This window comes from Patagioenas fasciata, chromosome Z, assembly GCF_037038585.1.
Source record: "Patagioenas fasciata isolate bPatFas1 chromosome Z, bPatFas1.hap1, whole genome shotgun sequence".
NCBI classification, from domain to species: Eukaryota; Metazoa; Chordata; class Aves; order Columbiformes; family Columbidae; genus Patagioenas; species Patagioenas fasciata.
Window position 1 is genome coordinate 52,583,268 of NC_092560.1, and position 14,104 is coordinate 52,597,371.

Sequence of the window (14,104 nt, forward strand, 5' to 3'; positions counted from 1 at the left end):
TACTTGGTCATTTCCTCATATAATGGCATCATTAGTTTGTAGTATAACACTGTTGCAAAGCACAGTTACGTGTGATATAGTTCAGCCATTAGCATAATGTGCAGCAGGATTTCCATGCTTCATGTGAGCAAAATCAAGTCAATAGGAAAATATCATAAGAGTTTGGTATTTCTGGAGCAGTGTTTGGATGGAAGCATCTTATTGCTTTTCCTTCTCTTAATGATAGAAGAGGGTAAGGAAAAGGTCACAGGTATACTGACATGGAACTAAAAAGCATCATTCTTCTTTTAAATCTATTTGACCAAAATTTTCCACTCTGAAGGTGAGCTACTCAGAAACTGGTTACTGTAATGTTAGAAATGGTGCAGAAGTAAAGATTCTGGAAGTGTGAGGACACGTGGAGAGGGATTTAATGCTAGAAGACAGATGCCAAATACAAACGATAAGATATTTTGGTACTTCCTGTAGGAGATTCTTCTGCCAAAGATTCAAATGCATCAGACCTGTGCTGGTTGCATAAGGTATAGGAGCCCCAAAATGAAATAATTGATGATATATTTTTAAAAGAGTTTGCAGTTGAAATTTTATTTTCTAAGAAGATAATTTTATTTCTAAGAATACAGAAGGAATATTATTAATCTTACTAGTTCATTATGTCCCATAATTTTTGATGTATTCATAGTGATGGCTGACTACGCTTTCCATATTTACTTAAAATAGGCTTTCATTTAGCTGTAATTCTTGAAAACAGGTCATACATGTGTCTTCATGGAGTTATTTCAGGTTTTAGAACTGTTGTTATTTATAGAATCATAGAATCATTTTGGTTGGAAGAGACACTCAAGATGATAGAATCCAACCGTTAGCCTAACCCTGGCACTAAACCATGTCCCTAAGAACCTTATCTACACATCTTTTAAACCCCGATGGTGACTCCACCACTTCCCTGGGCAGCCTCTTCACCCTTTCCGTGCAGAATTTTTTCCTAATATCAATCCAAACATCCCCTGGTGCAACTTGAAGCCACTTCCTGTCTTCCCATCACTTGCTACTTGGAAGAAGAGACCAACACCCTCCATGCTACAACCTCCTTTCAGATGGTTGTAGACAGCCTCCTTTTCTCCAGGCTAAACAGCCCCAGTTCCCTCAGCCACTCCTCATAAGACTTGTGCTCTAGGCTCCTCACCAGCTTTGTTGCCCTCCTCTCCACTCTCTCTAGCACCTCAATGTCATTCTTGTAGTGAGGGGCCCAAAACTGAACACAGTGTTCAAGGTGGGGCCTCACCAACCAGTCCCAAGTACAGTGGGATGATCACTTCCCTGGTCCTGCTGGCCACAGTATTATTGATATAAGCCAGGAGGCTGTTGCTGTGCTTCTGGCCACTTGGGCACACTGCTGGCTCTTATTCAGTCGGCTGTTGACCAACATCCCCAGATCTTTTTCCACCAGGCAGCTTTCCAGCCTTGCTTCTCCAAGCCTGTAGTGCTGCCTGGGATGGTTGTGACCCAAGTGCAGGACCTGGCATTTGGCCTTTTTAAATCTTACACAATTGGCCTCAGCCCAACAATCCAGCTGGTCCAGATCCCTCTTGTAGACTCTTCCTACCCTCAAGTAGATCAACACTCCCACCCAACTTGGTGTGTCTGCAAAGTTACCAAGGATGCACTCAATCCCCTCGTCCAGATCATCGATAAAGAGATTAAAGAGAACTGGCCTCAATGCTGAGCCCTGAGAACACCACTCGTGACCAGCCACCAACTGGGTTTGACTCCATTGACCACAATTCTTTGAGCCCAGACTTCCAGCCAATTCTTTATCGCTCCCAGAGTACACCCTGGATGGCCATGAGGTGCCAGCCTTTCCAGGAGAATGCTGTGGGATACAGTGTGAAAGGGTTTTCTGACGTCTAGGTACAAAATCATCCACAGCCTTTTCCCTCATCTACTGGTGGGTCACCTTGTCATAGGAGGAGATCAGATTGGTCAAGCAGGACCTGCTTTTCGTAAACCCATGTTGGCTGGGCCTGATCATTTGATTGTGCTGTATGTGCTGCATGATGGCACTCAGGATGATCTTCCCCAGCACAGAGGTCACACTTACAGGCCTGTAATTTTCCCTGGATCCTCCTTCTGACCCTTCTTGTAGACGAACATGACATTTTGTTGCTTTCTGGTTTTCAATGGTGTGAAAATCTGTTAATCTCACACCTTGTAGTGAATTGGTCTTATGTTTCAGATGGAGTTTGTAGGTGGATACTGATGCTTTTTTAAACCTATAGAGGATTTTTAACGTTGCTGCATTAGAAGAACATGTACAATTAATTATTACGATACTATTAACAAGCGGTGGCTAAGCCATCAAACTATTCCTTGCTATTGGTTGGCCACAGCATATCACCAATTAAAGAAAGCATCCCTTCCATGCTTTAACAAAAGTTAATTTTCCGATCTATTATTTCTTCTTTTCCCACAGTTAATTATTAAACATACAATAATAAAAAAAAAAAGTTTCTAAAAAGTTTCTATCCCTAGCAATATTCTAGGTCATATGAAATGCAGACCACACTGTTTACCTTTTCATTAACTTGAGTTTCAAAATATTTGAAGGAAAACATCCTGTGGCTGTTTTCATTTTCAGAATAGGTTTGTTTTCATTGATAAAAGGCAATCTGCTTTTAATTCAGTATGGAATGCTGAATATTAGTTTTGCATAGTGGTCATGTTTTATGTTCCATTACTATGTTTCCCCATATATTTTTCAGAAATGGATAAGCATACTTCTCAACTTAAAAGGAGTTTGCACAGATTTCAGTCAAGTATGATAAAATTGTGCTACGTGTTTAGCAAGTGGCACTGTAACTTGAGTTCTAGTGATTTAACTGTCAGTATTTTTATACAGACACTTACTAATAAGCAGATCAAATTTATGATAGTTGCAAAGTATGTTGGCAAGAGTCACCAACCACATGACTCAAGACTTCTTCCTTTTCCAATTTATGGAATTGTTATAGGGCTTATGACATTACTTTAACAGAAGAAGCTGTATCTGAAGAGTTCTTTATGTACCTCTGCTGAAATGTTTTTAAAATCCTGAACTCTTACAGGAGGCTTGGTTCATTACGGTGGTGCTCCAGCACACCAAAGTTAGAAGGAAGCTAATCCTAAAAATGCTGTTGATGACAAGCAGGAAACTGACTTGGGAACTGAGAAAGGTCTTAACTGTTATTTTCAACTTATTGCTAACATAGTTTTAAGGTAACTTAGATAAGCTAAGGTAGACAGGGTACATAGGTTAATATGTATTAATATTTTTCCAGTGTTATAGAAATTATGTGCGTCATCTGTGCTGTTTCTCCAAACAAAGGGACGTTGGTCCATCTGTGACCACCCTCATCATTACTGCAGTTGGTTTTTTTGCTTTTGCACTAGTGCTAACAGATACTGACTAGCTTATTTTAGCATCTCCTTTAGTTTTCTTTCTGATAAGTCTTCACTATGTAGAACATGAGGAAAATGAACAACAACAAAAAACTGTGTTTTCAACACTGAAAATGACAGAATTCTGCTCCAGCATAATGGAACTTTATTATTACAAGCAATTATCTGGAGTCCATCATGCCCTAAGTCAAAATACTTTTTTTTTCCTCCAAGTAATAAATTCTGTGCTTCAAATTCAGTGAGTTTCAGATTTTGGGGGAAGGGGGAACTGAAACAGCAAAAAACTGTGGTATTTGGTTGAGAAACAAGAGTGCCAGTATACATTATTGTCAGAGCTTGAATTGAGCATGTGCTTCTGGCTTGCAGAAATACCAACACATATTCACTGATATACGTCCTCTGTTTTTTGCTTCCAGATAGAATCTTTGCATAACCCTAGCAGCATAATTTTCACTTTTTTGCACTGAGTTCTCATCTTTGGTCCTTGAGAAGAGCATCACCTTTTCCTACTGAGTCCTGTATTTTCACCTGTTACTTCAATCCTGTCATGTTTCAGTCATCAATACACTAATGAATGCACTTATTTATTAAGAACGTATTAAACTTGATACTGCTAGTAGTTTTTAACTGTGTGGCAGGGAAGGAAGATGTGGTTTCTGAATCAAACAGAACTTTTGATTAAGCACGTCTGCATCCACCGAGCAACACAGAAAACTCTGTTTTCTAACTTTGGAAAATATAAGGGTTTCTATTTTAGCTGACGATCCTAAATGTATGCGTGTGATCTTTGCCTTAATTTACTTTAGAAATGTATGTTCTAGTGGAAAATATATAAACAAGACCTCTCTATTCTCTGTGTATTTAATCTGAGGAAATGCACTAAATCATAAAAGGGGCCTGATGCAAGGTCTCTTGCAGTTTAATTGAAGACTTTCTGTTAACTTCAAAGGCTTTGGATCAAGCACAGAATAGTTTCTGTCTTTCGTCTGGGCTTTGGGGGATTTTTCCACAACCTCCTCCCTTCTCCCCCCGCTCCCTGTGAGCCCCTCATTACAAAAACATTCTGATTATGATAGATGTTATTATTGATATGAAACTTCTGTTTCTGTTGTTAGTGCCTTTAATAGCAGCATAACTAGATAATTACTTACGTGGATTTTTAACATTCTTTGCTTATGAAAATATTTTGCTTGCAATCCATAAACCACAGGGAGAGGACTACTGTATGAATCAGGTTTTTTGTAATAATAATGTGATAGACTATTAGCTTTGTATAATATGCATGTTAATTTTGTGGTTTGATTTTGGCAATGTAGGGGTGAATGGCTTGTGTTTTTCGGGGAACCGTGAAAAACTCATTCTCTTTTTTTGATCTAAATTCTGGTTGTTACACTCTTTTAAATTAGAAATTGTGTATAGACAATCAGAGCATAATTATAAGAAGAATATGTGATAATTTAGTAGTTTAATGATCACGTACCTAGACTAACAATTTCTCATTGCCCCCACCCTGCCTTCTTTCTAAGTATCAATACTCGGAAACACTGTTATAGGCTTTTTCTTTGGAATGAATATATTGCTTTGTACTTCTGAAGACCTTTCCATTTTCCACCAATGTATTTATGCTGAGAATAGTAAAACAATGATACTCCATTTATTTTCATACATGTTTAAAATGTTATGTTACATTCCTTTCTTATTTCAGTATGAAAATAAAGATACTAATTTGCATATCAAATACCACATGCACTTTGCTCTGATAATGGCATCTGTCAACATTTTATGTTTTTGGAAATGTGTTGCATTGATTTAATAGCACAATTTCCTGTAACATGTTCTAAAATAATTGACTTGATGCTGGGAATCAGTGTTACAGAGTTGAATTCTTTTTGTCCTGAGTATTTTGACTCTGTTTGAATGTAAGTTACACTGAATGTATGAAACCACTGTTTCCTGAGAATTTTCCATGTCAAACACCAGATGTTAATGTTAAACAGGAATGTCTGTGGTCTTCCTAACACTACTGATGAAGTGAAGAATTTTGCATTCAGTGATGAATATCACATTCAGGTGTAAATACTTTCTCTGGATGACTGATGGGGTTTTGTTTTCTTTTCCTGAAGGTTCCTCATCTACCAAATTCGTTCACCTGAACTGCAAGCTGTTAGCATGTCTTTTATGTATAATTCCTTATTTTAGAACTAAGAATCCATTGTTATGGCTGCAACTGATGTTTTATGTCAGTATAAAACTGTCTGTTGATTTTTGGCAAATCTTTTTCCGCTCTCCCTGCTTGTCCACTCGATTGTCTGTCTATCTGCTAGCCCAGCCAGTATCAGTCCCTTCTCACTCTTCAGTGGGAGAGTTCAGGCTCCTGATTATGCTGTTCTGTCCATTGCCCACCTACCTTAAGTTAGCCATTCCTTCCCCCTACAAAACTCTTTACTTTACTGGGCAAATTTCTACATCTCTTCTACATTTACCCCTTTGCATTCAAACTAGGTTGCCACACGTGGCTGTCACAGCTTGGGAGTAAGGAGATAGACTAGACCAAAGTTACCATCATCTTCAACAGCAGAGTAGCAATTGCAGTGATCTCAGTTTAATTACAGCTTGGATTTTGTCCATTCTGGAAAGAATCTTTTTTAAGTTCAGTGCTGAAATAAACTGCTAGTAAGTTTGGCAGTTTTTCACAGAGATACTATGTTTATCTGTGACACAAAAAGGCTGTGTCCTGTCAAATTTTAAATTAATAGTTAGGGGATCTTTCTACCACTCATTTGCATTCCTGTGAGGCTGTATTACTTACTGTTGTTGCCTGGCTGAACTGATTGTTATTAAAGTGTATTCCTGTCCTTAGACAAGGTTCAGTCTTGAAAGTGATGTGATTGCTTTCAATTGTGATACTCTCATTTCGCTTACTTGGTGTGTCAGACCAGAATGTGTGCAGGCATATTGTCAATAAAGCTGAATTGTTCAGTCAGTTCACATTTTTGTAAGCAGTATTTGGCTTGGAACATCTAGTTAATTCAGACACAATAGGCATACTTGAAAGAGCATAAATGGGAAAAAAAAAAAAAAGGTAGATGGGGTAGATCAGTGTTTTTAGGTTCATGTGTGCCTGTGGTAGTGGTGGTGTGATGCATGGTGCTTCACATGCATGCAACTGTACTTTTTCAATACCAGAAAGACTTATATCACAGCATTCATGAAAGACAAGCAATTCTCAACTTTCATTCCTATTTTAAATGAATATAAGAGTGATGTGTGTAAATATCTTACTGGATATGAGCTGTCATGGGAACAATAGAGGAAAATGTTAGAAATCATCTTGGGTTTATGGTTTCATTGAATAAAATGCAGGAAAAAAAGTGTAGTGTAAAAAGAGATTCTCAGGATATGGTGGTTGGTTAGGCTACCTTTTTTTTTTTTTGAATAGAGGAAGGCGAAGTTACTGATGCCCAGAATCTCCTTGGTATTCTTCTCCAAATTATTGTTCAGACTTCACCCAATACCCAAAAGGCAGGCAGAAGTCCAGAATCAAAATGCACGGACGCAAGTATGGTATAAGAAGGAGAGATTTAGGTGTTTGGGGAGTCTTTGGGGCAAGATGAATTTGGACAGGAAAGATGAGCTGCATTATAATCAAGATTGTGCCAGGCTGCTGGAACTGAAAATTTTAAAGGTCATAACAGAATATTTAAACTAAAAGCAGGGAAATGCATGGAAGAGCATCTGATTGACAATGACATGACCAACAGGGGGCATGTGGCTACTTTTCAGGATGTCTCTTAAAGGCCAAAAAGAACAGCTTGATCCAATAAATAAGGAAGGTAGATTGGGCTGCCTACAGTGACAGTTGATTGGCACCTCCAGTACTAAGCTACAGAGAAAGAATGTAAATTATGAATGCTTCCATATCAATCCTTGAACTGAAAAAATTAATGGAGAGAGATTAGAGTACCTGACATATGACATCATCACAGATATAACAGATACCCTTCTACCAGATCTTCAAGATAATTAATGAAATGTACCATCTTTACAGGGATAAAGGGGGAGGATGTATGTGCATGAAAGTGGTGCTGTGTTGTGAAGCACTGTATTTTAAGTCTAACAGCACAAATATATTACAGGAAGAGAGAAATTAAGAAGCCTTTTGAACGGCAGTTCCAACTGTCTTAAAAGTTTGGTACTATTAATGTGCTACAGCCTCCAATCAGAACGGTGTTGTTGAACAGAAAATGTTAAATGAGGATAGAGGAGCTACAAATTTACGGCAGATTAGTAGTGAGAGTTTTCATTTACCCTTAATTAATTTGGATACTAAAGAGACAATCTTTGAATTGCATCCTTTATGTATTCATAGGGAAAGTAATTGGTTTACAAAGTTCATCCAGATAAAGGGACAGGGAGAAGGTTACTAATCCAGTAAGTATTAGTACCTATTGAGCAATTTCAACCGAAGTTACCGGAGGTGATTTTAAAAGCATTAACTTCCAACAGGGTTTTTTGTGTGTGAGGGAGAAACCAAAATCAGTGTACCATTGAGGGAAAGGTGTTCATAGTTCATTACATATTGATCTTGTTTTGAGAGGCACCACAGAGTTGGTACTGGCACAGAAATGCACAGAGAGAGGACATGAGGTACAACATAGCCGTGTTGGAATCTTTCATTATTTTGGTTCCTTCAAGAACTTAAAGTGTTAAGATGTCTTTAATGTTATATAAACAATTGTAATCAACTGTGTTCAAGGCAGACAGCTACTCACAAATTGCTAACTGGAAAAGCTCTTTCTGTATATACGCTTTGTAGTGTGACTCAGAATTGCGTTACAAAATCAGAAAAAAAAAAAATGTCATTCCTGATGTTTCTGAAAATGAAAAACATCTGCTGCTGTCTTTTTATTTTTATAAATTAAATTCTCTCAGTTTTTCATTACATATCATATAAAAATAAAGTACTAAACCATTCTGATTTCTTTCCCCCTTTCTTATCCAGATCAGTTTTTAAAGTGCTGCAACTCAGAACAGGGAAGTTGAGATTTATAAAAATAAAAACAAACAAAAAAGTGTTCTGGGATTAGGAGCTCAATATGAAGCCCATCAGTCTGTTAATATTGGAAAATTAGGTGAAAAATGCTGGAGGCACTATTGCTTGAACTTTTTGAAACTTAACTGTAGAAGGAGAAAACTTATATGTTATTGAATTACTAGAATTCTGTTTGAAGTAAAATCTTATCTATTGGAACATCAATGAATGTAGGTGCTAAGACTGGCTACAGTAATAAGTTACACCTCAGTAAAATGAGAGCATTAAGTTTAGAGGATACTGCCCTTCTATGACAAGATTACTAGGTAAGAGGAAGTATTGGAAACGTGAGGTCACTGAGTAATATAACAGCATTAAATTTAAAGGGTGATGGTCTATTTTTTCTTGGGTTTGGAATACAAATAACTGCATAATGATTGAAATGGTTGAGTGATTACACATCACGAAAATTCTACATGCCAGAGTTCAGTTAATAATGATGTAATGGCGTAGAAGATGCCCGAGAGCTTCTAAGCATAAAGACGACTATTCTGTTTGTCATATGGTGAAATACCTGCTATAAAATGTGAACATCCAGAATTTCCATTTGTTTTACATCCATTATCTGCTGATTTGCTCAAATAATACCAGGGCTTCCATACATATCTGACATGTGTTTATCATTAGTTTTGAATGCATATACTCCCTCAATAGACTTAAAGATGGAAAATCTACATTTTGATGCCAGATAACTGATAGGTTTATCTCAGATGTTTTAATAGCTTTTCAGTGAATAGGATTTTATTTCCATTGTCTTTTCAGAAAGTGGCTGAAAAACATATATATATGAAAAGAAATCTGTTTTCAGTTGTGCACAAAAATTGCAATGTGGTATGCCAAGAAATTCTGTCTTGTTTTGAATGGCATATTATAATGTGGCCTACCCCTGGTTAGTGTGTGCAGCGTTTGTGAGGTCTTTAAGTCATCTGTGCCTCCAAATCCCTGGTTCTCATATTTAGTTCCTTCAACAGCGCTCTAAACATAAGTACATCTCTCCCAAGAGTTTTATCTAAAGGCATCAACCTGACAAGAGTTATAAATGAGTGTGTTCCTGGTGGCAACACTTGTAAATGTGAAGGTCTGAGCAAGACAGGCTTTCTTGGCAGGGATAGATCTTTTACCTTTATGTTATAAATCATCTGAAATGTACCTGATTAAATTGGAGCTTGTTTTTCAAATGTTAGCTAGTTTTGAAGCTTTGCATCTGTTTTAAATTTGAAAATCTGAACTGTGTCTACTTTCTCTATTTTAAAGTCTGTCATATATGCTTATACATATGGTGCTATATTGGGCTGCATCTGACAAGTGATAATTTGAAGTCTGAGCATCTGTTTTACAGTGAAATATTGTATGGATGTCTCAAGGTTACATCCCTGAATGTTCAGTACAGAGTTTTGTCACCAAATAGACTTCATAAGAAGACTAGTGGATATCTCAATTTTGAAACTTCACAGGTTTGTCAAAGGCAGAATATTGTGAACTTCTTGGTCCGCTAAATAGTTTAATCATGTGGTGCTCATCCCGGTATCTTGCCAGTTTATTTGCCACCATCTGTTTTCATTCAGTCTTTGGACATGCTCACGATGCACAGCTAGATCTTGGGAGCTCAGATGCATTCAAGTTGTAGAGAACTCTCATGCAGTTCTGTTTCCTGCTTGGTTTGCAGCGCTGCCTGGCTGGTGTTGGTCTCTTATCTATAATAAATATAAGTAATATATATTTTTTTTTTTTTAATTTTGGTTTCCCAAAGAATTGTTTCACATTTCATTTTGAGATTAGTTAGCTTAAGTCCCTGTTTGGAGTTAATAAACAACTGCATATTTTGAGTTTCTAGACACTCATTCTAGATGGCCAGTTACAGTCAAATGATCTCTCAACTTCACACTTTCCTGCAAAAGTCAGTTTGGTTTTCAGATCTGAAATATAGTTGTTGTCAAACTAATTTATATATGACCTTTCCTACAAATTTCATTATGCTCTCTGAAGAAGTCTCTGTGAATTTTGTGGCGTAGACCTTTCTCTTTGTATTGTTCCCAGTTACTGCCTGTTACCCAAGAGGCATTTTGTTTCTGTTCCCTCTGAAGTATACATTTTTTGCTTCAGGGTTTCTATTTCATCGAATTTTGCTTTCCAGTTTACTTTCACAATATGATTGTCGTTTGCCTGATTTGGGTTGAAGGAGGGGAGTTGGTTGGTTTTTTTGTGGGGTTTTGGTTTGGGTTTGTTTTGGTTTGGGTTTTGGTTGTTTTTTGTGTTACTGGTTTGGTTTTGGGGGGGGTTTTATTGCATCTATTCTACAGTGCTGCGTGCCAAGATTTTTTATTCAGTTTGGCAAGATGCATATGTTTTATAGTGATATCATGCCTCAGCTGTTCAAATGTCAATAAATATGAAATGCATCTATTTTGTACAAAGCAAAAACATGTAGCCTTTATACTGTTAGGTTTTATGTATTTGATTTTACGTTACTATAGGTCAGAACTGTACATATTTTATCCTGGTTAATTGTACTGGATATACAATTCAAATTTTGCAATATTTTTGCATTACAAATACTTCTTAAGAATTTTTTAGCATCTAATATAGGGAGTACTCTGTTCACAACTGCTTTCCACTGGGAATTTGTCTGTATCATAGATACGTTTGTCCATAGCATAAAGTAATGTTCAACCTACTTCTAGGTTTTCTCAACAGCCAGCAGAGGTTTCAGTGCTGGTAGTTACGATGAGTTAGACCACAACTGTGGAGGGAAGTTGGCACTGTGCTCGCTTTAGGTCCTCTATCATGACCTTAAGAAGTTAACATTTTTCTACTAAAGAAGTGTGCATTGTGTGGGCTTCCAAAGTGAGAGGATTATAAACACGTATTCCTACTAGCTTTTGAAGAAATGTTAAAGAGTTAGCAGCATTTGAGTTTTCCCACAATCTTGCTGTTTCAGCTTCTATGTAGAGTTGACCCTGTTTGCCATGAGGAGATAATTAAGAATCCATGCGTGCTTTATTCGGGATTTTTTTGCTCTGACTTCTTTATTGAAACAGTCATAGAAATTATTTTATACATAAAGAGAAGAAGGAAAGAATTAGTAGAAGATTAAGTACATAATTTGTACTTGGGCAGGTCTGGGGTTTATGCCAAGTTCTGCTGTAGTTCACTATGATAGTTAGGGATGAAACACTCCCATTTCTCTTTGACCATTTCTCAGTCTGAAAAATAAGCATTTGACTCACACTTGTATGGTTAGCTAAATTAGTTGTGGCAGGTTAATCCAGAGAAACTGTTGACTCTTTTATAGTCCAATTAAATGTGGTCTTCTAACACCTGTAAAGTGGTAGGCTTCTTAAAGGGCCTTTAAACTTTTTCAAATGCTTGGATAGTAGGTGTTTTCTATCATGCATGCAGCAAAGAAGAGCAAGAATTTTTTTTTTTTGTTTGTTTAATTTATGGCTTATCTTGAAATTCTTATTTTAAAAGAAGAGGAGACAATAGAAACAAGTTTATACTTTATCCTCATTTTGATACAAGATGGAGGAGTGAGGGTAAATCTAAGTGAACAAACTGTGGGGAAAAGAACAGCTTTGGTCCAGACATACAAATGAAGTTAGGGCAGTGTAAACACCTTGATATTATTAGAGGAATCTCATGCTTCTGCCTGATTCTGGATTCAAAAGTCTGCAGACATCAGTGATTAGTTGACAATCAGTGCTACTGCAAGGTCAGCTAGATTCTCCAGACCTTGATGTTCTGTTGTGTGCCAGAGTTGCCATGGGTCTTCAACTTCCATACTTCTTGAAAGATAAATAATGTAAATAATCCAGACATTTTCATGGTTGAATTACCATGATAACAGAAAACAATGTAAACCAGTAAAAACTATGGCAAACATTGTCTAATAAACAGGAAGCCAAGGGGGACTTCAGGTTTATTGTGTATCTTGATGTTTTGTAAGAAATTGTGTAGTTTTTTCTTCTTTTGTTCTGTTACAAGGTGTCCTGCTGAGGTTTGTGTTTTGTTTTTTGTTGTTGTTTGGGTTTCTTTGTTTGCTTGTTTTTTCCAAAGGCTTTAGATCGGTTAGGACATACATTTTCGCTTCAATTGGAAATTTTTCATCAGTCTACTTTAAAAATTGTATGTAGTCCAATAAAATAAAATCTGGTGAAACTTGTATGATTTCCTAAGATCTGTACAGAAGTAATTGCCATAGGTATTTCTCACCTGTCTTGGTTTTAAGCTTGTATAGCTATTTCTTCATAACACCTGTACCATCATCTTGATGTTACATAGAAAATTAGGAAAACTTGAGTAAAAACTGAGTAAAAGTTGATTATAAATCTGACAGGTTTTGGCTGTCCATTTGCAGTGTAGAGTCTGAAGCATTTAGTGCTGATGTTTCTCTACTTGGAATGTCATGGGCTTGCTCTCTGTTATTTATGTATTTTGGAGACCCACTCTCTTTTAAACTCTTGCCAAATCTAACAGACACCTGTTTACTGTATTCCCTAGTTGATCCATCTTCCTGTTATCAGAGTGTTTTGGGTCTGCATTGACAAGGTTTTGGTGGCAGGTGGTCTACAGGGGTGGCTTCTGTTAGAAGCTGGTAGAAGCTTCCCCCATGTACGACAGAGCCAATGTCAGCTGGCTCCAAGATGGACCCACCGCAGGCCAAGGCAGAGCCCATCAGTGATGGTGGTAGCACCTCCAGGATAACATAATTAAGAAGGGATAAAAAAAAAAAAAAACCTGCACAACTTCAGCTAGAGAGAATAGTGGGAATATATGAGAGGATCAGCCCTGCACACACCCAGGTAAGAAGGAGGCAGAAGGAGGGGCAGGAGGTGCTCTAGGTGCTGGAGGTGCTCCAGATACACATATTCTCCTGCAGCCTCTGCTGCAGACCATGGTGAGGCCAGCTGTCGTCCTGCAGCACATGGAGGTCCGTGGTAGGGCAGATACCCACCCACAGCCCATGGAGGACCCCACACTGGAGCAGTAGGCTGTGACTCCTTGGAGAACCCACACTGGATAAGGCTCCTCGCAGGACCTGTGAACCTGTGGAGAGAGTAGCCCACACGTGGAGCAGGTTTGCTGGCAGGATTTGTGACCCTGTGGGGGACCCACGATGGAGCAGTTCAGGAAGAGCTGCAAGCAGTGGGCAGGACTCACATTGGAGAAGTTTATGGAGGGCTGTCTTGCATGGGAGGGACCCCACACTTGAGCAGGGGGAAAGTGTGAAGAGTCCTCACCCTGAAGAGCAGCAGACACAACATGGCCCTGTCCAGCTGAGGAGGAGGAGTGATAGACCAGCTTTGGTGGATACTTGGTGTCCAGCCAGGGTCAACGCACCACAGTCAACAAACAATATCTTGCTGTCACAAGCAGAAAGACAGCAATGCTGCCACAAGTGATACCGATAATCAATTGTCTCTCATACCAAAATCTTCACCATGTCTAACATCCACAAATCACATACTGTATGTCTTACAGACGTAAAGAATGAGGGAGAACTAGCAACATTTCACAGTCAGAAAGTAGCTTTTCTGAAGGGTCTGGTTCAAAAGCAGTATGAGGTCATGGAAC

General features: G+C 38.1%; 1 protein-coding gene across 4 annotated transcripts in view; it reads left to right on the forward strand.

The window, feature by feature from the left end:
* Nucleotides 1-14,104, forward strand: part of SRFBP1 (serum response factor binding protein 1) — a 74,350-nt gene that overhangs the window by 51,583 nt on the left and 8,663 nt on the right. The window lies entirely within an intron of this gene.